This window comes from Triticum urartu, chromosome 7, assembly GCF_003073215.2.
Source record: "Triticum urartu cultivar G1812 chromosome 7, Tu2.1, whole genome shotgun sequence".
NCBI classification, from domain to species: Eukaryota; Viridiplantae; Streptophyta; class Magnoliopsida; order Poales; family Poaceae; genus Triticum; species Triticum urartu.
The window spans coordinates 65307205-65330726 of NC_053028.1; positions in this window are offsets into that span (position 1 = coordinate 65307205).

The following is a 23522-nucleotide window of genomic DNA, read 5'->3' on the forward strand; positions in this document are numbered from 1 at the left end:
TATATGTGTGTGTGTGTGTGTGGTGTGGTGTGTGTAGTATATAAACACTATTCTGATCATGGGATCAAAATATTATTCTGATAACTACCTGACCTGTCCCAGCGGTAGTAGTTGAACTTCCCCAAGTGCTAGGTTGAACTTCTGCAAACATTGCTCAATTGGGGATTGCGATATACCTTTGGAAAGCTATGGACACGAGTATCATGACCCAAGTTAAATTTTTGGTAAAATCTAAGCGGTTTAAGAGCAGTTTTCAAAACCATTTTTTCTTCATACAAAAAACATGAATCGTATTTTCGATCCCATTTTTAAACCGTGTATCGGAATGAGGCAAATAATATGACATTGGAAAGCTGGTGCAAATCCGCTCCTTCCACATGTAGAAAGTTTTTTGTAATTCCCCATGGTTAAAGAGTACTTTGAAAAATCATAGAAATTCGCAAATCGAACAACCGAGTTTGTATTTCCGATGCCATTTCTAAACGGCCAATCTATTTGAGGCAAATGATATCGCGTTGGAAAGCTTATGAAAATGCGCTTCTTTGTCATGTACAAAGTATTTTCTAATTTTAAACGGTTTAAGAGTAATTTATAAAACTTTCCAAGTTCAACCGAGTTGGTAATTTTGATGGTCCCGTTCAACAGAGTTGGTATTTTCGAGTTAATGTTCTAACCATACGTTAGAATGCAGCAAATGATATGGTGTTGTAAAGCTTGAAGAAATGCAAAACTTTTTGGTAGATAATGTTTCTCCTAAATGAGAGTTTTTTATAGCTTTGTCATGTACAAAGTTTTTTGAATTTTCAATAGCTTATAAAAATCGCGTTGAAAGCTATTGAAAATGCAAAAAAAGATTCATATATAAAGTTTTCTCTCATTACCTGCCATTTTTAAGTAATTTAAAAAATGGAGAGATCATAATTTCCGCCTTCATCCTGATTCATGTATAAAGTTTTCTCTAATTACCTGCTTTTTTTGCCCATAACACACAAACGACTTACAAAAATTGAGCAAATAATACACCGATGGAAAACTGTTGAAAACACACAACTTCCCCATGTTGATCTATTTTTCATACTCGCGATGGTTCAAAAGAATTTTTTGAATACATATAAACATGTTTTAAATGATATACACAAATTTTTTAAACCGTTCATTGAAATGTATCACGTAATATACTGTTGGAAAGCTTATGGATAGCAGCAAGATTTTCATGTAGACATGTGTTACGAATTCGTTGCCATTTGAGAGCAGTTTTCAAAAGGGACAAAACAACATTGTTTCCCCTCCTTTTTTCAACATGTAAATGAACGACAGCCGTCTTGCACATGAATTTTGACCTATGCAAGGAGGAGCACGTGAACTTCTTGCAACAAACCTTTTAAGCTTTTAATTTTCTAATCTTGTATTCTTATGTGAAACACATTTCGTGTAGTAGTTGAACTTCCTGCTATTTTCACCTTGAACTTTTGACACGTAGTTTTTTTCAACCTCTCTCACAATAATTTTTTAACTTTCCGAGGGTGAGCACTTGAACTTCCAGCAACAAAATTTTTGGACTTTGCCTTTTATTCCTTTTTTCTCATACAAAATGCACACCATACAGTACATGAACTTCTCTCTATTTCGCTTTAGTAACGGAAAAAGTCTGAGTTTTTTATAGACATTGGACCTCTCTAACTTTTTTATTTGAACTTCTTTGTGTATTCTTTAGAAATGTGAAAATTGGAGTTCTATTATAAACGTCGAACTTCTTCGTTATTTTCAATTGAACTTATTGGTTTTATTCTTTAGTAATCGAAAAAATCTGAGTTTTTAGATAAATATCAAAGTGCTATGCTTTTTCCAATTGAACTACTTTGTTATTTTGAATTGAACTTATTGGTTTTTTTCTTTAGTAATCAAAAAATCGGAGTTTTCAAATATAATATCAAATTGCTCCATTTTTGAAGCTTGAAATTCTTCGTTTCATTTCTTTTAGTAATGGAAAAAGTTATAGGTTTGTAATAAACATCAAACTACTCATCTATTTTAATTTGAACTTCTGGTTTTCTTTATAAATTAGAAAGATCCATCGAAATCCATGAGAATTGTTTGAACTTTTCTGTTTGTCATTTTCTTTGACCTCTCCATTTTATTAATTTTGAACTTCCAGAGTTAACAAGTCCATTTATACATGAACTTCTCGACGATATGTCCCCGTCCGACTCAACTTTTAAGCATTCTTATATATACAAAAATGGGAAAGTGAGCTAGAAAAAATGTTGCGCTCTTATGGAGACCACTAACACTTTTTGAGCGCACAATATTCCAGTGTAATTTTTTGCATAATTTTGCCGCAAAAATGGTGTTTTTTGTTGTTGTTCACATCAAGTAGCATAACTTGATTTTTTGTGATGGATTTATACTAAGAGAACTGCTGCAGGTTTTCTTGTTGAACAACTACTGAATGATGGCACAACATGATTTTCTTGTGTGCTCCCGTGTATACACGCAACACGTGAAGCATCAACCTTCATATACATGAACTTCTATCATTGGTATTTTAGAACCTTTTTTTGTGTTCTACGTATAAGCACTTTTGCTTCTATTGTCGGCCACAATTGTTTTCATGGAACCTCATAAGTGGACACCCCACTACAAGAAACAAGGAGAAGTAGTGAACCAAGGAAATATGTTGCAAATAGAGCACTCCAAGAATTTCTTGGGAGAATAAAAATAGAGGACCACACGTACTCGAAACTGAACGAAGTAGTATTCTTGTTCATGGAGGCATTTTAGCAAACACACGATATGCGCCCCCATATAGATATCTGCACAGAGTCAACACTTAGCTCTTCACGGCCATTGTCGAGCACTACGCTGCTCCTCAAGAAAGGCGTCAGGGCCTGGTGGGTGATGGCCATGAGGTATGGTCCTCCGTCCTCCAGCTGCTTCCAAGATTAACAACTCTGTTTTTTGAGAAATAGTGAGACCATGTTTTTCTATATAAAAGATTAACAGCTCTGTTTTTTCTTATTACCTTTTTTGGTTGTGTAACAAACATTGACCTTATCAATTTTTAAAATTCGAACTTCTAGTTTTTTTAGAAATGGTAAAACCTATTTTTTATATTCTTTTTGATGTACTTTATTTTTTCATTTGACGTTCCTTTTTAAACAAACATTTGAACTTCTTTTGTTATTTAATTTTTAACCTCTAGTTTTTGTAGAAAAGAGGGGAATCCATTTAAAAAAGTTGAATTGCTCTGTTTTCTAAATCTAAACTTCGTAGAAACAGGGAAAGTCCATATTTAAGAAATAGTTGAACATACAACACAAAATTAAGAATTTTCTACTCTCTAAGAATTTAATATGCTATATTTTTTGTGAACTTTGTTATTTTTCGTGTGACACTTTTATGCTTTTTTTGTTCTCGGTGAAATGGCCTAGGAGGTTCTTTTTTTGGATGAAATTCTTATGTATGTGGTACCTCTGAACTTGGAACTTTCTTAAACATGAAATTTTCGTGCTTTTGAAAAGCAAAAATTGAGACGCAAGAATGCACATACGCAACCCATCGGTGTCAGGAGGTTCATAAGTTTTTATACTAGAACTTCTAGAGGTTTTTTCTTCATGAAATTCCCACTGTTGGTGTTGCGAAATGTCAAAATACATGCTAGTAATTCATGAACTTTTGCGGTATTAATAACTGAACTTCTACAACACATATTTGTTTTCTCACGTAAACCTAATCAGAAACACAAGTGAGGGTGAAACTAGTGTGAATTTCTAGATCCAAATATCCTTTTTTACATGCAACCTCTCATCCGAACATATGCAAACATTTTTTGGTGAAATTACAGGTAGCAGATCGCAAACTTATCGCCAAGGTTTGAACAATACAGGGAGCAAAAAGGTCAACTTTTCTGAAACATTTTTGACAACCAGACAAGATGAGCAGCCGGAACACGGGCGCCCCGAGGTGCTCCGGGAGTTGCGCACCCCATGAGAGAAGATGAGAACGGATCACACCTTATCTATAGCCAGGGTTGCATGCATCTGCCGCTGACATACTCGAGGAAGGAGTTGAATGGTCCAGGCGTCTGAGGTCGTACTACGTGGAGTGGGGGACTAGGGTGTGGTGGAGGATGACGGCTGACCTTGGTAGGGTTCGAAGAAAAACACAGGGAGGGAAGGCGCTCGACCGCGATCTAGGGGGAGGATCATCCTTGATCCAAAGAGTGGTGGTGGTCCGGTGATGGCGGGATGCCGTTAGCATGGGGGAAGCCAACAGCGGCGCATGGCGGCAGTGGCAGGTAGGCGTGGGGGGAGGTGGTTCATGGCAGCGGTGGTGCGTAGGTGAGGGCAAGGGGAGGTCATTCACGGTGGCGGAGGTGCGCATGCGACGGTGTGGGCGGCAGTGCGGGGAGGTGGATCTCGGCGGCGGAGGTATGTGGGTGGCGACGCGGGGAGGTTGGTCGCGGTGGCAGAGGTACACGGCCGGTGGTGACCCACAAGTATAGGGAATCAATCGTAGTCCTTTCAATAAGTAAGAGTGTCGAACCCAACGAGGAGCAGAGGGAAATGACAAGTGCTTTTCAACAAGGTATTCTCTGCAAAGCACTGAAATTATAAGTAACGAGTAGTTTGATAGCAAGATAATTTGTAACGAGCAAGTAACGATAAAGACAAATAATATGCATCAAGGTAGCCTAATAATTTTGTGGCAAAGGACATGCCCAAACGATCTCTTATGATAATCAAGCGTTCTTGAGGGTAAACGGGAATTTCATCTAGTCACTTTCATCATGTTGGTTTGATTCGTGTTCGCTACTTTGATAATTTGATATGTGGGTGGACCTGTGCTTTGGTGCTGTTCTTACTTGAACAAACCTCGTACTTATGATTAACCCCCTCGCAAGGATTGACAACTACGAGAAAAGTATTAAGATAAAATCTAACATATCATTAAACTTTTGGATCCAAATCAGTGCCTTATGAAGTAGCGCATAAACTAGGGTTTAAGCTTCTTTCACTCTCGCAACCCATCATCTAGTAACTACTCCACAATGCATTCCCTTAGGCCCAAATATGGTGAAGTGCCATGTAGTCGACGTTCACATGACACCAATAAGGGAATCACAACATACATACCATCAAAATATCGAACACATATCAAGCTCACATGATTACTTGCAACAAGATTCCTCCCGTGACCTCAAGAACAAAATTAACTACCATTAGGCACCCCAGGCTTTACACTTTATGCTTCCGGCTCGTATGTTGTGTGGAATTGTGAGCGGATAACAATTTCACACAGGAAACAGCTATGACCATGATTACGCCAAGCTATTTAGGTGAGACTATAGAATACTCAAGCTTGCATGCCTGCAGGTCGACTCTAGAGGATCCCCGGGTACCGAGCTCGAATTCAACAATATAACCAGCACCTAAAGCATTCTTTTCATGATCTACTTGCATAGAAATTTTATTACTCTCCACATAAGCAAAATTCTTCTCATTCGGAATAGTAGTGGGAGCAAACTCAACAAAATAACTATCATATGATTGAGAATTAAGATCAAGATGACAAGTTTCATGGTTATCATTATTCTTTAAAGCATACGTGTCATCACAATAATCATCATAGATAGGAGGCATGCTTTCATCATAGTAAATTTGCTCATCAAAGCTTGGGGGACAAAAAATATCATCTTCATCAAACATAGCTTCCCCAACCTTGTGGCTTTGCATATCATTAGCATCATGGATATTCAAAGAATTCGTACTAACAACATTGCAATCATGCTCATCATTCACATATTTTATGCAAATAATTCTATGTAATTCTTCTTCTAGTACTTGAGCATAATTTTCCTTTCCATCATACTCACGAAAGATATTAAAAAGATGAAGCGTATGATGCAAACTCAATTCCATTTTTTTTGTAGTTTTCTTTTATAAACTAGACTAGTGCTAAAACAAGAAACAAAAAGATTCAATTGCAAGATCTAAAGATATACCTTCAAGCGCTAGCCTCCCCGGCAACGGCGCCAGAAAAGAGCTTGATGTCTACTACACAACCTTCTTATTGTAGATGTTGTTGGGCCTCCAAGTGCAGAGGTTTGTAGGACAGTAGCAAATTTCCCTCAAGTGGATGACCTAAGGTTTATCAATCCGTAGGAGGCGTAGGATGAAAATGGTCTCTCTCAAGCAACCCTGCAACCAAATAACAAAGAGTCTCTTGTGTCCCCAACACACCCAATACAATGGTAAATTGTATAGGTGCACTAGTTCGGCGAAGAGATGGTGATACAAGTGCAATATGGATGGTAGATAAAGGTATTTGTAATCTGAAAATATAAAAACAGCAAGGTAACTAATGATAAAAGTGAGCGTAAACGGTATTGCAATGATGGTAAACAAGGCCTAGGGTTCATACTTTCGCTAGTGTAAGTTCCCTCAACAATACTAACATAATTGGATCACATAACTATCCCTCAACATGCAACAAAGAGTCACTCCAAAGTCACTAATAGCGGAGAACGAACGAAGAGATTATGGTAGGGTACGAAACCACCTCAAAGTTATTCTTTCCAATCAATCCGTCCGGCTATTCCTATAAGTGTCACAAACATCCCTAGAGTTCGTACTAGAATAACACCTTAAGACACAAATCAACCAAAACCCTAATGTCACCTAGATACTCCAATGTCACCTCAAGTATCCGTGGGTATGATTATACGATATGCATCACACAATCTCAGATTCATCTATTCAACCAACACAAAGGACCTCAAAGAGTGCCCCAAAGTTCTTTCAGAGAATCACGACGAATACGTGTGCCAACCCCTATGCATAGGTTCCCAATGTCACGAAACCCGCAAGTTGGTCACCAAAAAGTACATCAAGTGGCACGTGGTATCCCATTGTCACCACAGATATCCACGGCAAGACATACATCAAGTGTTCTCAAGTCTTTAAAGACTCAATCCGATAAGATTACTTCAAAGGGGAAACTCGATTCATTACAAGAGAGAAGAGGGGGGAAGAAACATCATAGGATCCAAATATAATAGCAAAGCTCGCGATACATCAAGATCGTATCATCTCAAGAACACGAGAGAGAGAGAGAGAGAGATCAAACACATAGCTACTGGTACATACCCTCAGCCCCGAGGGAGAACTACTCCCTCCTCGTCATGGAGAGCACCGGGATGATGAAGATGGACACCGGAGAGGGATTGCCCCCTCCGGCAGGGTACCGGAACGGGTCTAGATTGGCTTTCGGTGGCTACGGAGGCTTCTGGCGGCAGAACTCCCGATCTATGTTGCTCCCGGATGTTTTTAGGGTATATGGAGATATATAGGCGGAAGAAGCACGTCGGTGGAGCTCCGAGGGGCCCACGAGGCAGGGGGGCGCCCTCCACCCTCGTGACCTCCCCGGAAACTTCTTGGAGTAGGGTCCAAGTCTCCTTGATCACGTTCGGTGAGAAAATCACGTTCCCGAAGGTTTCATTCCGTTTGGACTCTGTTTGATATTCTGTTTCCTCGAAATACTGAAATAGGCAAAAAAACAACAGTTCTGGGCTGGGCCTCCGGTTAATAGGTTAGTCCCAAAAATAATATAAAAGTGGAAAATAAAGCCCAATATAGTCCAAAACAGTAGATAAAGTAGCATGGAGCAATCAAAAATTATAGATACGTTGGAGACGTATCAGTGGGGCGCGACCGTGGCACTCGTCCTCGATTTTGACATAAACTTCATATGTCGTCTTGTTGATCTCCTTGAAGACAACTTCTAACTCTGACTAATGGAGGCGGTACTGCCAACGGTCATGATGGATGTCGCAGGCGGAGCGATAGGAGTGGAGCAGCGCTTCCTGCTCAGCCATGTTCATGTCCGGCACGATGACTGCGCCGGTGATGAGTTGCTCCTCCGTGCACCAGTGCTCGTCGAGGAGACTGATGTCTACTATGCAACCTTCTTCTTGTAGACTTGTGTTCGGCCTTCAAGCGTGGAGTTTTGTAGGACAGTAGCAAATTGCCCTCAAGTGGAATACCTAAGGTTTATCAATCTGTGGGAGGCGTAGGATGAAGATGGTCTCTCTCAAACAACCCTGCAACCAAATAACAAAGAGTCTCATGTGTCCCTAACACACCCAATACAATGGTAAATTGTATAGGTGCACTAGTTCGGTGAAGAGGTGGTGATACAAGTGTAATATGGATAGTAGATATAGGTTTTTGTAATTTGAAAATATAAAAAACAGCAAGGTAGCAAGTAGTAAAAGTGAGAAAAACAGTATTGCAATGCTTGAAGACAAGGACTATGGTTCATACTTTCACTAGTGCAAGTTCTCTCAACAATGATAACATAATTGAATCATATGGAAATCCTTCAACATGCGACAAAGAGTCACTCCAAAGTTCCTATCACGGAGAATATAAAATGAAATTGCTTGTAGGGTACGAAACCACCTCAAAGTTATTATTTACGATCAATCCATTGAGCTATTTCTGTAAGTGCCACAAACAGCCCTAGATTTCATAGTAAAATAACACCATATGTTACACATCAGTCAACCCTAATGTCACTTAGCTACTCCAATGTCACCACAAGTATCTGTGGGTCAATTAGAAATATGCATCAAACAACTTCAGATTCATAATATTCAATCCAATACAAAGAACCTCAAAGAGTGCCCCAAGATTTCTACCGGAGAAACAAGTATGAAAACGTGCATCAACCCCTATGCATAGATTACCCCAATGTCACCTCGGGAATCCCACACAAGACATACATCAAGTGTTCTCAAATCCATAATAGTATTCAGTCCGATAATAGTGAAACCTCAAAGGTAAAACTCAATTCATCACAAGAAGATAGAGGGGGAGAAACACCATACGATCCAACTATAGTAACAAAGCTCGCGGTACATCAAGATCGTGCCCAATCAAGAACACGAGAGAGAGAGAGAGAGATCAAACACATACCTACTGGTACATACCCTCAACCCCGAGGGTAAACTACTCCCTCCTTGATAACCCACAAGTATAGGGGATCGCAATAGTTTTCGAGGGTAGAGTATTCAACCCAAATTTATTGATTCGACACAAGGGGAGCCAAAGAATATTCTCAAGTATTAGCAGCTGAGTTGTCAATTCAACCATACCCGGACAACTTAATATCTGTAGCAAAGTAATATGATAGTAGTGGTAACGGTGGCAAAAGGTAATGGTAGCAAAAGTAATATTTTTGGGTTTTGAAATGATTGTAACAGTAGCAACGCAAAAGTAAATAAGCGAAGAACAATATAGGAAAATCTCGCAGGCATTGGATTGGTGATGGAGAATTATGACGGATGCGATCGATCATGCAACAGTTATAACATAGGGTGACACCGAACTTGCTCCAATTCATCAATGTAATGTAGGCATGTATTCCGAATATAGTCATGCATGCTTATGGAAAAGAACTTGCATGACATCTTTTGTCCTACCCTCCCGAGGCAGCGGGGTCCTAATGGAAACTAAGGGATATTAAGGCCTCCTTTTAATAGAGTACCGGACCAAAGCATTAACACATAGTGAATACAAGAACTCCTCAAACTACGGTCATCACCGGGAGTGGTCCCGATTATTGTCACTTCGGGGTTGCCGGATCATAACACATAGTAGGTGACTATAGACTTGCAGAATAGGATCAAGAACTCTCATATATTGATGAAAATATACTAGGTTCAGATCTGAAATCATGGCACTCGGGCCCTAGCGACAAGCATTAAGCATAGCAAAGTCATAGCAACATCAATCTCAGAACATAGTGGATACTAGGGATCAAACCCTAACAAAACTAACTCGATTACATGATAAATCTCATCCAACCCATCACCGTCCAGCAAGCCTACGATGGAATTACTCATGCACGGCAGTGAGCATCATGAAATTGGTGATGGAGGAAGGTTGATGATGACGTTGGTGACGGATTCCCCTCTCCGGAGCCCCGGACGGACTCTAGATTAGCCCTCCCGAGAGAGTTTAGGGCTTGGCGGCGGCTCCATATCGTAAAACGCGATGAACCCTTCTCTTTGATCCCCCCCCCCCAAAATTAAATATATGGAGTCAAAGTTGAGGTCGGTGGAGCGCCATCGGGCCCACGAGGCAGGGGGCGCCCCCCCCACCCTCGTGGACAAGTGGAGGGCCCCCTGACATGGATTCTTCTTCCAGTATTTCTTATATATTTCAAAATAATTCTCCGTTGATTTTCGGGTCATTCCGAGAACTTTTATTTCTGCACAAAAATAACACCATGGCAATTCTGCTGAAAACAGAGTCAGTCCGGGTTAGTTCCATTCAAATCATTCAAGTTAGAGTCCAAAACAAGGGAAAAGGTGTTTGGAAAAGTAGATATGACGGAGACGTATCAACTCCCACAAGCTTAAACCTTTGCTTGTCCTCAAGTAATTCAGTTCATAATCTGAAAGTGATAAAAAAACTTCTACAAACTCTTTTTGCTCTTGTTGTTGTAAATATGTAAAGCCAGCATTCAGGTTTTCAGCAAAGATTATGAACTAACCGTATTCACAATAACACTTAGGTCTCATGTGTGTTCATATCAATGGCATAATCAACTAGCAAGCAATAATAATAAATCTCGGATGACAACACTTTCTCAAAACAATCATGATATGATATGACAAGATGGTATCTCGCTAGCCCTTTTTGAGACCGCAAAACATAAACGCAGAGCACCTTTAAAGATCAAGGACTGACTAGACATTGTAATTCATGGTAAAAGAGATCCAGTCAAGTCATACTCAATGTAAAATAACAGTAATGGATGCAAATGACAGCGGTGCTCTCCAACTGGTGATGTTTAATAAGAGGATGATGACTCAACATAAAAGTAAATAGATAGGCCCTTCGCAGAGGGAAGCAGGGATTTGTAGAGGTGCCAGAGCTCGGTTTTGAAATAGATATGAATAATATTTTGAGTGGTATACTTTCATTGTCAACATAACAACTGAGAGATCTCGATATCTTCCATGCTACACACATTATAGGCGGTTCCCAAACAGAATGGTAAAGTTTATACTCCCCCTCCACCAACAAGCATCAATCCATGGCTTGCTCGAAACAACGAGTGCCTCCAACTAACAAGAGTCCCGGGGGAGTTTTGCTTGCAATTATTTTGATTTGATTTGCATAAAGCATGGGACTGGGCATCCCGGTGACCAGTCATTTTCTCATGAGTAAGGAGCGAAGTCCACTTCTCTTGAGAATAACCCGCCTAGCATGGAAGATACAGACAGCCCTAGTTGATACATGAGCTATTCGAGCATACAAAACATAATGTTTATTTGAAGGTTTAGAATTTGGCACATACAAATTTACTTGGAACGGCAGGTAGATACCATATATAGGTAGGTATGGTGGACTCATATGGAACAACTTTGGGGTTTATGGAGTTGGATGCATACGCAGTATTCCCGCTTAGTACAAGTGAAGGCTAGAAAAAGACTGGAAAGCAACCAACTAGAGAGCGACAACAGTCATGAACATGCATTAAAATTAATCAACACCGAATGCAAGCATGAGTAGGATATAATGCACCATGAACATAAATATCGTAGAGGCTATGTTGATTTTGTTTCAACTATATGCGTGAACATGTTCCAAGTCAAGCCACTGGAATCATTCAAAAGAGGATACCACCCTATCATACCACATCACAACCATTTTAATAGCATGTTGGCACGCAAGGTAAACCATTATAAGCTCTTGGCTAATTAAGCATGGCATAAGCAACTATAATCTCTAATTGTCATTGTAAACATGTTTATTTATAATAGGCTGAATCAGGAACGATGAATTAATCATATTTACAAAAACAAGAGAGGTCGAGTTCGTACCAGCTTTTCTCATCTCAATAAGTTCATCATATAATCATCATTATTGCCTTTCACTTGCACGACCGAATAGTGTGGAAAATAATAATAGTGCATGTGCATTTGACTAAGCTGGAATCTGCAAGCATTCAATTCAAGAGAGAAGACAAGGTAATATGGGCTCTTTGTTAGATCAACAATAATGCATATGAGAGCCACTCAACATTTTAATCATGGTCTTCTCCACTCAACCCCCAAAGAACAAGAAAGAAATAAAACTATTTACACGGGAAAGCTCCCAACAAGCAAAAGAAGAACGAGAAATCTTTTTGGGTTTTCTTTTTATTTACTACTACAAGCATGGATAGTAAACTAGCTGAAAGCTACAACTAATTTTTGTTGTTTTTTCTTAAGGTTTATCAAACACACAAGAGGAAAGCATAAAAAGGGAAAATAAACTAGCATGGATGATATAGTGAAAAAATATGAGCACCAACAACTAGCATGAGTGTGTGAACATAAATGTAATGTCGGTGAGAAATACGTACTCCCCAAGCTTAGGATTTTGGCCTAAGTTGGTCTATGGCCACGGCTGGCGTAGCGGATATCCAAAGTAATAGTTGGGGTCGTACTGAGATGCAGCGGCAATTGCCTGATGAGCTGCAGCTTGGAGGCGAGCTGTCTCCGCCCTCCTCTTGTATTCGGTCGCCTCCTCCCTGGTTATAAAATATAGCCCCTTTGCCTGAAAGTCAAAGAAAGTAGGAGCAGGGAGGGCGACGTGATAGGTGCAACGTCTGTCAAGGATTAGTCGGTACTGGAGGAACTGATCGTTCCTCTCAACAAACTGATGACGAACCATAGCCTCATAATCTAAATAAGGAGGCAACTCAATATCATCTCCACGTATGGGTATCTCAAGAAAGTTAGCTATACGAGTTGCATAAATTCTACCAAAGAAATCTCCATGAATACAATTATTATGCAACCTACGTGCAACAATGGCTCCCAAATTATAATGTTTATCTCCTAATACAGCACTCCTGAGAACATTGAGATCAGGGACACACATGTGACATGCTTCATCTTTACCATTGATGCACCTACCTATGAAGAGAGCAAAATAATGTATAGCAAGAAAATGAATGCTCCCTATGGTGGCCTTTGTTACATCTCGAGATTCCCCCACAGTTATACTAGCAAGAAAATCTCTAAATCCAGATTTGCGAGGTTCACTAACATCTTTTGTCCTGCCCTCCCGTGGAAGCGGGGTCCTAATGGAAACTAAGGGATATTAAGGCCTCCTTTTAATAGAGTACCAGACCAAAGCATTAACACATAGTAAATATATGAACTCCTCAAACTACGGTCATCACCGGAAGTGGTCCCGATTCTTGTCACTTCGGGATTGCCGGATCATAACACATAGTAGGTGACTATAGACTTGCAGAATAGGATCAAGAACTCTCATATATTGATAAAAACATAATAGGTTCAGATCTGAAATCATGGCACTCGGGCCCTAGCGACAAGCATTAAGCATAGCAAAGTCATAGCAACATCAACCTCAGAACATAGTGGATACTAGGGATCGAACCCTACCAAAACTAACTCGATTACATGATAAATCTCATCCAACCCATCACCGTCCAGCAAGCCTACGATGGAATTACTCACGCACGGCAGTGAGCATCATGAAATTGGTGATGGAGGAAGGTTGATGATGACGATGGCGACGGATTCCCCTCTCCGGAGCCCCGAACGGATTTCGGATCAGCCCTCCCGAGAGAGTTTAGGGCTTGGCGGCGGCTCCGTATCGTAAAACGCGATAAATCCTTCTCTCTGATTTTTTTCTCCACGAAAGTGAATATATGGAGTCAAGGTTGAGGTCGGTGGAGCGTCAGGGGGGCCACGAGGCAGGGGGGCACGCCCCCCACCCTCGTGGACAAGTGGAGGCCGCCCTGACATGGATTCTTCTTCCAGTATTTTTTATGTATTCCAAAATAATTCTCCGTTGATTTTCAGGTCATTCCGAGAACTTTTATTTCTGCACAAAAATAACACCATGGCAATTCTGCTGAAAATGACGTCAGTCCGGGTTAGTTCCATTCAAATCATGCAAGCTAGAGTCCAAAATAAGGGCAAAAGTGTTTGGAAAAGTAGATACGACGGAGACGTATACTCCTCGTCATGGAGACCGCCGAGATGATGAAGATGGCCTCCGGTGATGGTTTCCCCCTCCGGTAGGGTGCCGGAACGGGCTCCTGGTTGGTTTTTCGTGTCTACAGAGGCTTGCAACGGCGGAACTTCCGATCTAGGTTTCTTTCTGGGGGTTTTGAGATTTATAAGAATTTTTGGCGTCGGTCTCACGTCAGGGGGATGCTCGAGGGGCCCACAAGCCAGGGGCGCGCCCTAGGGGGGGCTAGGCTTGTGGACTCCTCATCCACCTCCTGGCCTGGCTCCGATGCTCCGGGGTTCTCTTTTGGTCCATAAAAAATCACTCTAACTTTTCAGCCCATTCCGAGAACCTTTATTTCTGCACAAAAAACGACACCACGGTAGTTCTGCTGAAAACAGCGCCAGTCCGGGTTAGTTCTAACAAAATCATACCAAAACCATATAAAATTGTTGCAAACATGGCATGAATACTTCATAAATTATAGATACATTGGAGACGTATCAGAGGCGGAGGTTGTACTCCTTATCGGCCTGCCCCTGCCGGAACGCGGTCTACCGCTCTTCCAACACCATCTCGGTGTGGTGAGCACTGGCCTCACCCATGGTGCAGCCGGAATGGTCGGGCCTCAAATTTAAATAGTGGGCGGATGGCAGGGCAACCGACGAGGTGGGCGGCAAACGGACAGACGGGAGACTCGGAGTAGGTTCCTTAGCATCCGCACATGTTTAATGTAGGTAGACGGACGGACAGGCTGTCGTTTGAATGCGGAGTAGTCGCATGCACCGGGAAGTGGCGCGGGTGGCACTCTCGGCTGGAACATAGCCTAAATGTCGGAGCGACGTGAGAGGTTGCGTCCGCTCTGTGTCGCCAAGAATGCGGCGCTGGCGCTCTGAAGCGGCTCTTACTGCTCCGGGCGGGAAAGGGCTTCGGCGTGGGAGAGGGTTGGGTGGGCCAGGTAGGGATGAAAACGGAGCGGAAAAGAACAAATCTGGATGCTACCACATTTGTTTTCATATATTTTTGCAGAAGCGGAAACAAATACAGAAACCCTGGAGATGAATACGAAAACAAATACTACAGGAAACGGGCACAGAGTGAATACAAATTAGACACGGAAACAGAAGTGGGCATTGACCGGAACTTAAAAACCCTTGAACCATAGAGAAATACATAAAAACAAATAAATTTAATGAATTGTTAACATGGCTACTAAATAATATCATTATCTTAGCAACTTAGCATAGTATTGTAGCAGTACTAGACAATTGCATATAGGGTCAAGCTGAGTACATGTGTGGTAGTAGAAGTTGGGATTCAAATGATTCATTCTACTTATTGTATCATTGTGTGTTGTTTGGTGCTGGGGTATAAAGAAGCTATAGGTCTATAATCAAAACGGAAATTTCATATTCATGAAACAAAAAGTTCAATTTCCACACCTGTTCCACTGGAAAACACCATTTTATTTTTATTTCCGTTTCCACAAATTCCATTTCCATTTCCGTTTTGCAAATTTCTATTTCAATTTCCATATTTCCTCTTTGTTTCTATTTTTCCTCCAGAAAAATGGCAAGTTTCCACTCCATTTTCATCCCTAAGGTGAGGGTGGTTAGACGGTTGTGTGGCAACAGTTTGGACGCTCGCAAGCCACCCTCCTTCAACCCCTAGTCTGCTTCCGGTTTGCGGGAAAATATATTCCGAAAAGCCGACGGACCGATACGGTACCGTGTTGGATGACACAATACACTGGACCGCTCGATCTGGACGGTTGTAGGCGGTTTGAGGGTCCGCATTGAAGATGCCTTTAGGCCTTTGTACAATGTTAGTTGCTTAGAGAGATGCTTAGAAAAATAAATCGAACTTTCTGAAGCACCAATATCTATTTCTATAAGAGAGACACCTAATTAAACGTCTAGGCTCTACAAATAAGCATTGATGCTTACAAAAATACTGATTTATTTCTCTAAGCATCTCCCCTAAGTATTTTGCATTATACAAGGCCTTAGGACCTTTACATAACGAAACCAGCCTCGGCCCATCTTATTGAAATCTGTTTTCTTAGAATATCTATGGGCATCATATATTCCCATTTCACAATTGAAATGAGAGGTCGGAAAAGGAACAAATATCTAATGACGCGTCACGTGCACGGAATGCACACAACCAAAAGATCTCGACCACCTCACTTTCAGCTACCTAGCACGTACCCGACCAGTAGTTACTTGCGTAGGTAATTAATTGGATTGCGCGTGGGGAAATGATCGGAATGCCGCGACCGGCAGACGCGCAATTCCCATTTCCTGGCCTTATAAACGGTTGCTTCAAGTCACGTACGCGCATGTCACAGCAGCGTGCGTGACCGCCAAAATCACCCACTTCACGAGGCTGAGCCTCACGACCGCAGCCGCACATGGCCCGATCGTCCAACCGCGCGCGATGGGTTCCCGGCGCAAGGCACCCCGCACCCTCCCGCGCCCGGTCCTGTTTGATGATGGCGATCGCCGCGCTGCGACGACGCGGCCGGGCGGGCAGGCGCAGCCGAATGGCCGATGGGTCGACTGCTGAGCAGCCGCGCGCGGCCAAAAGTTCCCCCCGGCCGTCCCCTCCTGCGCCGCGCTTATATAAACACCCTCCATTATCCCCGCTTGAACGCACGCGCACGCACCATTTCTCACATAGTAAGCCCCACCTGCCACCAGCCGGTGTTTTCTTTTCAGTCTGCGAGAACGTTCGATCTATGGTGTCCTTGCGCCTGGGCAGCGGTGGCAGGGCGGCGGCGGGGGCGGCGCTGCTGCTCGTGCTCCTCGTGACGACGTCGCCGCCGCGCGTGGAGGCCAGGACCATGCTCGGCGCTGGAGCTAGTTCCAGCGTGGAGAATGGCGGCACACTGGAGGCAGCAGCAGCTGCCGGCTGGTCGACGCTGCTCCGCGGGCCTCCGGCCTCCGGTGCCACTGCCGGCAGGTGGACAGCGGGTCGCCGCGGCAATGCGGTCGGGGCAGCCGTGGCGGCGCGGGTGCTGGGGTCGGTGCCGAGCCCTGGAGTCGGTCATTGATTGCCCGGCCGGCCCCTGGAGTCGGCTAAACGTACGGCTTATCAGCCAGCCACATCCGACATGTGTATCGTATCATATCTTTCATGTTGTTTGGATCGGTACGTGGACTGATTGGACGGGCTCGAGGAGGTAGAGTGTGCTGGGAGGCAAGATTTTGCGGTGGGTCCGTCCGCGCGTCCCGTTTCTACCATTTGTACGTTGTTTGCACATACCAGTTTCTTTCGTTCGGTTACATGGCCTTTTCTCCCTCGCTTGTTTCCATAGATACTTCGATCAGCATGGGCCATGGGGGCACCTTATCTATCACATGGTAAAATAACTTCTGCACTTAAAGGAATTCAGATAGGTCTACTTCTTTTTTTTCAATATAAAGGGGAAATCAAACTACATAGAACATGAGCAGATATATCATGTCGATTGCTCGACCGTACTTTAAAAGAACACAAGGTAGGGAACTAGCAAAAAAAGGTGTGCTAGGTTTAAGACCAATAAAAACTTCCATTGCAAAATAAAAAGAGTGAATATTTAGTTTCGCACGTTTCGTCTTTACCTCCATTGAGCTAGTCTCAGGCCAATATATCTCAAGCAAAATATGGCAAACCGTATCAAACACAAATTTGCCATGAACAATGGGTGTGGCTAGGCCTCAGTCGACTATGACTTAACGAAGTCTTAGTCAAATGACATAACACGTAAGAAAGAAAAAATAATGTAAAAAATTGCAAGCATCTCAATGTAAAATCTCACTAATATACCACCGACTGAGGCATAACCAAGTCTCAGTCGACTGAGATTTAACAAGACTGATGAACAATACCCGATAAAGGAAAAGAGAACCAAAACATATCACATTTATTTTACAGAATGGATCGTCAACCAATAGAACACCCCCCCCCCCCCCCCCCCCCTGGGAATAATCCGTCACAGCGGCAACCAAGGCTTCACACGAAAAATAGCACCACAATTTAGATCGACGACCAATGAGGCTCTAGACATAAAAGGAGATCAATGATGAAGAGTATCAACTTGAATATGGTGAAGATCATTAATATCTAACATGGCAAAGACACCCCCATTCAACTGAGGCAAACAAATTTTGCATCTTCATTTATCATAAGAGTCATCATCAGTGTTGCGGTCTTGTGATGGCTGGAGATGCATCGTCCCGTAGAAGCAATAGATTAAGAAGCATAGTTCTAACCTTACTAGGTCCAAGCAAAGTCACACGTTGGTACCATGGTCACAACCACATTCCAAGTCCGGCCGAAGGTGCTTGGAGCTATAACAAAGCAAAAACATATCTTTACAACAACCATCGCCATTAAATGCCGAGAGATCTGACATCATCACTACCATAAGAAGTAAAGCTAACATCGAATCTTCGTTGGTGGCAAGAAATGAAATAGTGCAATAAGAGAGGAAAAATAGCCTAAATCTTGTCAGAGTGCACATGAAATGCACTCTATTTTTTTTTGCAATCTCTTGCCTTTTGATGGCTTGGTTTCAAAAGTTATGTTGTGTCATTTTATTTGAGTATTCCACGGTGATGTATATAAATGGTCCATTAAATTAGTCATTGATGATATTGTGTCGTTGGGTGAACTTTGAACATGTTAGAGAATCTACAACCCTAAAGGCCAAGGAGGGTAGAGGACCCAAACCTAGCTAGGGTGGGCAATGGCACTAGAGGCATAGATGGCAACAATGCTTCTTGGTGGTTGGCGGAAAGCACACATGCACCTTGATAATGGTGCGACCACCCTAGGTTTAATAGACCGCCACGATCTTGTTGGGTACCATGTTAAGTCCCATGTGAAGAAGTTGCAAGCATATGTTGTGTGAGTATTAGTGCCCATTTAAGCTCGTATACATAAACATATATCCGAGAAAGCCCGATGCATGTAGCTCCTGCTTGCGCAGGGTCTGGGTAAAGGTCCGGCCACTTTAGGTCTATAGTACGCAGTCTTTTCCTACATTTCTGTAAGAAGCTGTTTCCAGGACTTGAACCCATGACCTCATGGTCACAAGGCAGCAGCTTTACCACTGCGCCAAGGCTCCCCTTCAAACATATTTCCAAGCAAGCCTTGATGTGAAATTACCTGGCCCGAGAAAATTCACACACCATAGTTCGGTACTTAGCACATTCCAAGTTTGAAGGAAGGCGCTTGGAGCCACAACAAATGAATAGAAGAAAGCTAAATCGTGTGGTAACAACCATTGTCGTTAACCATGGACAGATCCGACACTGGCGCTAGTGGTCATCAAGAAATAATATAAAGTTGGCATCGACTCTTTGATGGTGGGAAGCAACAAAAGAGCGCAATAGTACAAGAGGAAAAAATAGCATATTTCGAGCCGCAAGGCACGTGGAAGGCCCTCTTTCCTTTTTTTTCCCATGGATTCTTGTCTTCTAGCAGCTCGATTCGGAAAGCTATATCACTCGAATATTCCGCAATGATGTATGTAGCTGGTCCGTTGAAGCATCCTCTACGCGTGCACGCAGCTCATGTCGAGAAGAATGCCGTGTCGTCCTATGAAGACATTGGAGGATCTCAAAACCCTAAAGGCCAAGGAATGTGGAGGACCCAACCCTAGAGCTAGAGCGGGGCAGGGCACTAGAAGCGGGGATGGCAACAATGCTTAGCCCTGTGGTGGTTGCCGCAAAGCACACATGCATGAAGGTTGATATACACATAATGGTGCGACCACCCTAGGGTGCATAGACTGCCACGCTCTTTGTTTTGTACCAAGCTTAAGTCCCACGTGAAGGATTGGCAGGCAGATGCAGCGCGAGCATTGGTGCTCGCTTAAACTGGTACGCATATACAACACCACATCTTACCAACGCCTCCACAATGGCCGGGGCTGTAGCAATCTAGCTTTGGCCCTGACCTGAGGTGTGTTCATTGCTTTGGCCTGCTGGGTGGCATGTTCTGTCGAGAGTTCATTGGTTAGGTGAACTCGGCACATGCAAAAGGCTCACGTCCTCACACATGCATGCATGTGCGCGCTTTTCCAGGCACGCTAAGAAAATATAGCAGAGGTTTCATTATGCACCGCAAGCATCTTCAGCCTTTCAGGCAGAAGCTAAAGCTCTTCTGCTGGCGGCAACTTTGGCGCATATTTTTCAGATTCAATGCCCAACTTTCCTTACTGACAACCAGGTTCTCGCGAGGGTGGCGGCTGCCAGGAAGTTGGACCATCCACTGATGCGTTGGGACACTAGAGATATAATTGCAGGTTTTCTCCAAGCCACTCGTGCAGATTTAGTACAGGTATTTTATATCAAGAGGGAGCTCAATGGTGTGGCACACAACTGTGCAAAACAGTTTCGAAGGCGACGCCTTGACCAATCTATCTATGTATGCTCTAAATCAGCTCATTACTCAAACTGTTGTCCTATTTTGCTTGCTCTTCAGTCTGCTACACTACTGCAGGGCATTGTAATAAACGCTGTATTATGTTGTTGAGCTGAATGGAATTTGGCGCCTCTGGCGCTCTTTGTTGTTCAAAAAAAAAATGTGTTCAACTCTAACTAAGAACCAAAGAACGCCTTGACTATGTCCTCCAATTGTTTGCTCCCCTGGACCATATATACTCTCCTTGACGAACTCCATCTTATGCAGAGGAGTCCAGGATTGCACACCAAGCTGGCAATTTTGAAGGTCTTCTGCTTTGGATGAGAAGAGATCGAACAATATTGGCATAACTAAATGGAAGTGTCTATGTCTAGACCAAGCGGTTTTACAAATTAAAATTGTATGTACAAGTCTAAAAACAAATTCACTATCTTATTAAACTTTGTCCGTCCAATATAGATAGATTGTAATGTAGTCTCAGCCGACTGAGAACTAACCAGTTCTCACTCAATATTTATGAAAATGTTCATACATATATCTAATAATGTTCACCATGATGTAATAATTTGATCATTTGTTGCAAAAAGAAATGTAGTGTTTGCTTCCTGAGTTTAGAAAAGTATGAAAAGTTACACCGACTTCAACATCAGAAAGACGGTTTTTGGTGCCGACTTACATCTAACTAATTCCCAGTCGACTAAAAATTAACAAATCATAACTAATAGTCTAGCAGGTGAGCATGCATCACCCCTACCGATTAAAAAAACCAACGAGCAAAGCCACCAAACAAATTCATCACATTAAGAATTTCTTTGTAGATGAAAAGCAATATGGATTATCTACCTGGTGAAACAAGCGTCATGATTGCCAATTAGATTTTTCTCTTTTTTGTGAACCGGATCCCCCCCTCCCCCCTTTCCATTGAAACAGAAGCGGAAATACGAGGGGGGCATACTGCATCAGTTTGTGAGAACAAGAGATACATCAGAAGAGAAAGGGAAGAGCGAGTTCGTGGCATCATCAGAAAACCCATTTCACACGCCTGCAATCGAGTAGTGCGCTACGGCGCAAAAATCTGATGACATTACACTAGCCATAACAGGATTGCTAAATGAGATGTTGGGTTGTTTTCTCTTCTGTTTGATGAGTACGTCTTTGAGTACTACCCTGCGATTGTGTTGGAGTACTTCCTCCATCCAGGTTTATTAGCCTCCCCTCGTATTTTGCGTCAAATTTTGAAGCTAGATTTAACTAATAAAACATGAGTTGCGTGTAGTAAAAATGATATAGAAACTTCTATCAAATACGAGTCCAATAATATAAATTTTATAGCTTGTTGTAACTTATATTTTGCTAGCAAATTTTATGGTCAAAGTTTGGTTCAAAATACAAGGTGGACTTATAACCTGAATAGAGGAAGTACATCCTTTTTTAATATGGTAACCCGAAAAGGTGCATATGGTCACCGAGCTCCAGGGAGATTGGTATATTTTTCAAGGAATATACATTTTCTACATATGGAAAAAGGCATGCACATAATTACATGTGTGTAGTATATAAATATGAAATTTCATGACATATATGTTCATATGTGATGTACAGAAAAAAGACAAATACATAGATTAAATGAGTCTTTTCTTTGTTCTATTTTTGGGCCAGATTGTTATCCTTATTTGTGTAGCCTACAAATAATCACATTTTTTAATGAAACTTCATAGTACATACTTAAAAAAACATGTATATGTATTTTTAGATTTTCTTCAAAATTTATATATATGTTGATTTTTTAAAACGGCCCCCCTAAAGCCCGTCCTACAAAACGCCGCTCTCGAGGCTACCTCTTTTTAGATACTTATTGTGCCAATAGTAACAGAACAAAGCATGAACCATTCGGTCAGTGATTGCTGCATGATCTCTGGTACAAAATGTATTTTTCTCCAGCAATATACATTTTCTACATCTTAAAAAAATATGAAAAAAGTATGCACATAAGTATATATTTGTAATATATACATATGAAATTTCATGAACATATATGTTCATGTGTTTTTTTAGGCAAGATATGTTCATATGTGATGTACACAAAAAAAGGTAAAATACATAGATTAAAATGGGCTTTTTCTTGGTTCGATTTTGGGCCAGATTGTTGTCTCTTTTGTGTAGCCTGCAAATAATCATATTATTTCATGAAACTATGAGCTTACTTAAAGAACTACCCCTAAAAAACTTAATTAAAGAACTACCCCTAAAAAAACTTACTTAAAGAACTTTTGCCTCAAAAAATTTTACTTAAAGAACATGTATATGTATTTGTAGAAAAAAATTTGAAACGTTTTAGTGTATTGATTTATTTATTTATTTATTAAAAAAGGGCACGCTGAAGCCCGTCCTACAAAGCGTCTATCTCCAGGGTAATCTCTCTTTTTGATACGTACTTATTATTGTGCCGACAGTAACAGAACAAACAATGAACCATTCGGTCGGTGATTGCTGCCTGATCTCTGGTACAGAATGTTACCATCCCCTATAACGAGGGAGGAGATATTCCAAAGCGTCGAAGGGACAAGGTCACCCAAACAAGATGGCATAATCACACCGGTTAACTATTTCTCCGTGCATGTACGAAATGTTACCAGCTCCGAACTAGCAGGGAGGACATATTCGAAGCGTCAAAGAGACAAGGTAACCGAAACAAGATGGCATGATCACAGCAGTTAATTATTTCTCCGTGCATGTACCCGATCGATGAGATATTTTGCGTCAGCAATCTCACGTCAAGCTTGAGGTCGACCGGTCGATGGTTAGTTCGTTGGTTCACGCGCAACCTTGAAGTCGAAGGCAAAGCAGCCATTACGGTACGTGCGTATGAGTGTACGTGGTGAGACTGATGTCCCGCGGGTAGATTGATTAGCAGCCGAAAGTCGCGTGACAGTACTGAAACCCTCATGTCGCGATGGGATCCTTGCTGGTGACAAGCTGCAAGCGTCCAAGGTTTCAGAGTAATTAACGTCGTCCTGTGTCCTGCAGATTCGTCGACGGCTCGACGGGGACGACGGTGCCGGC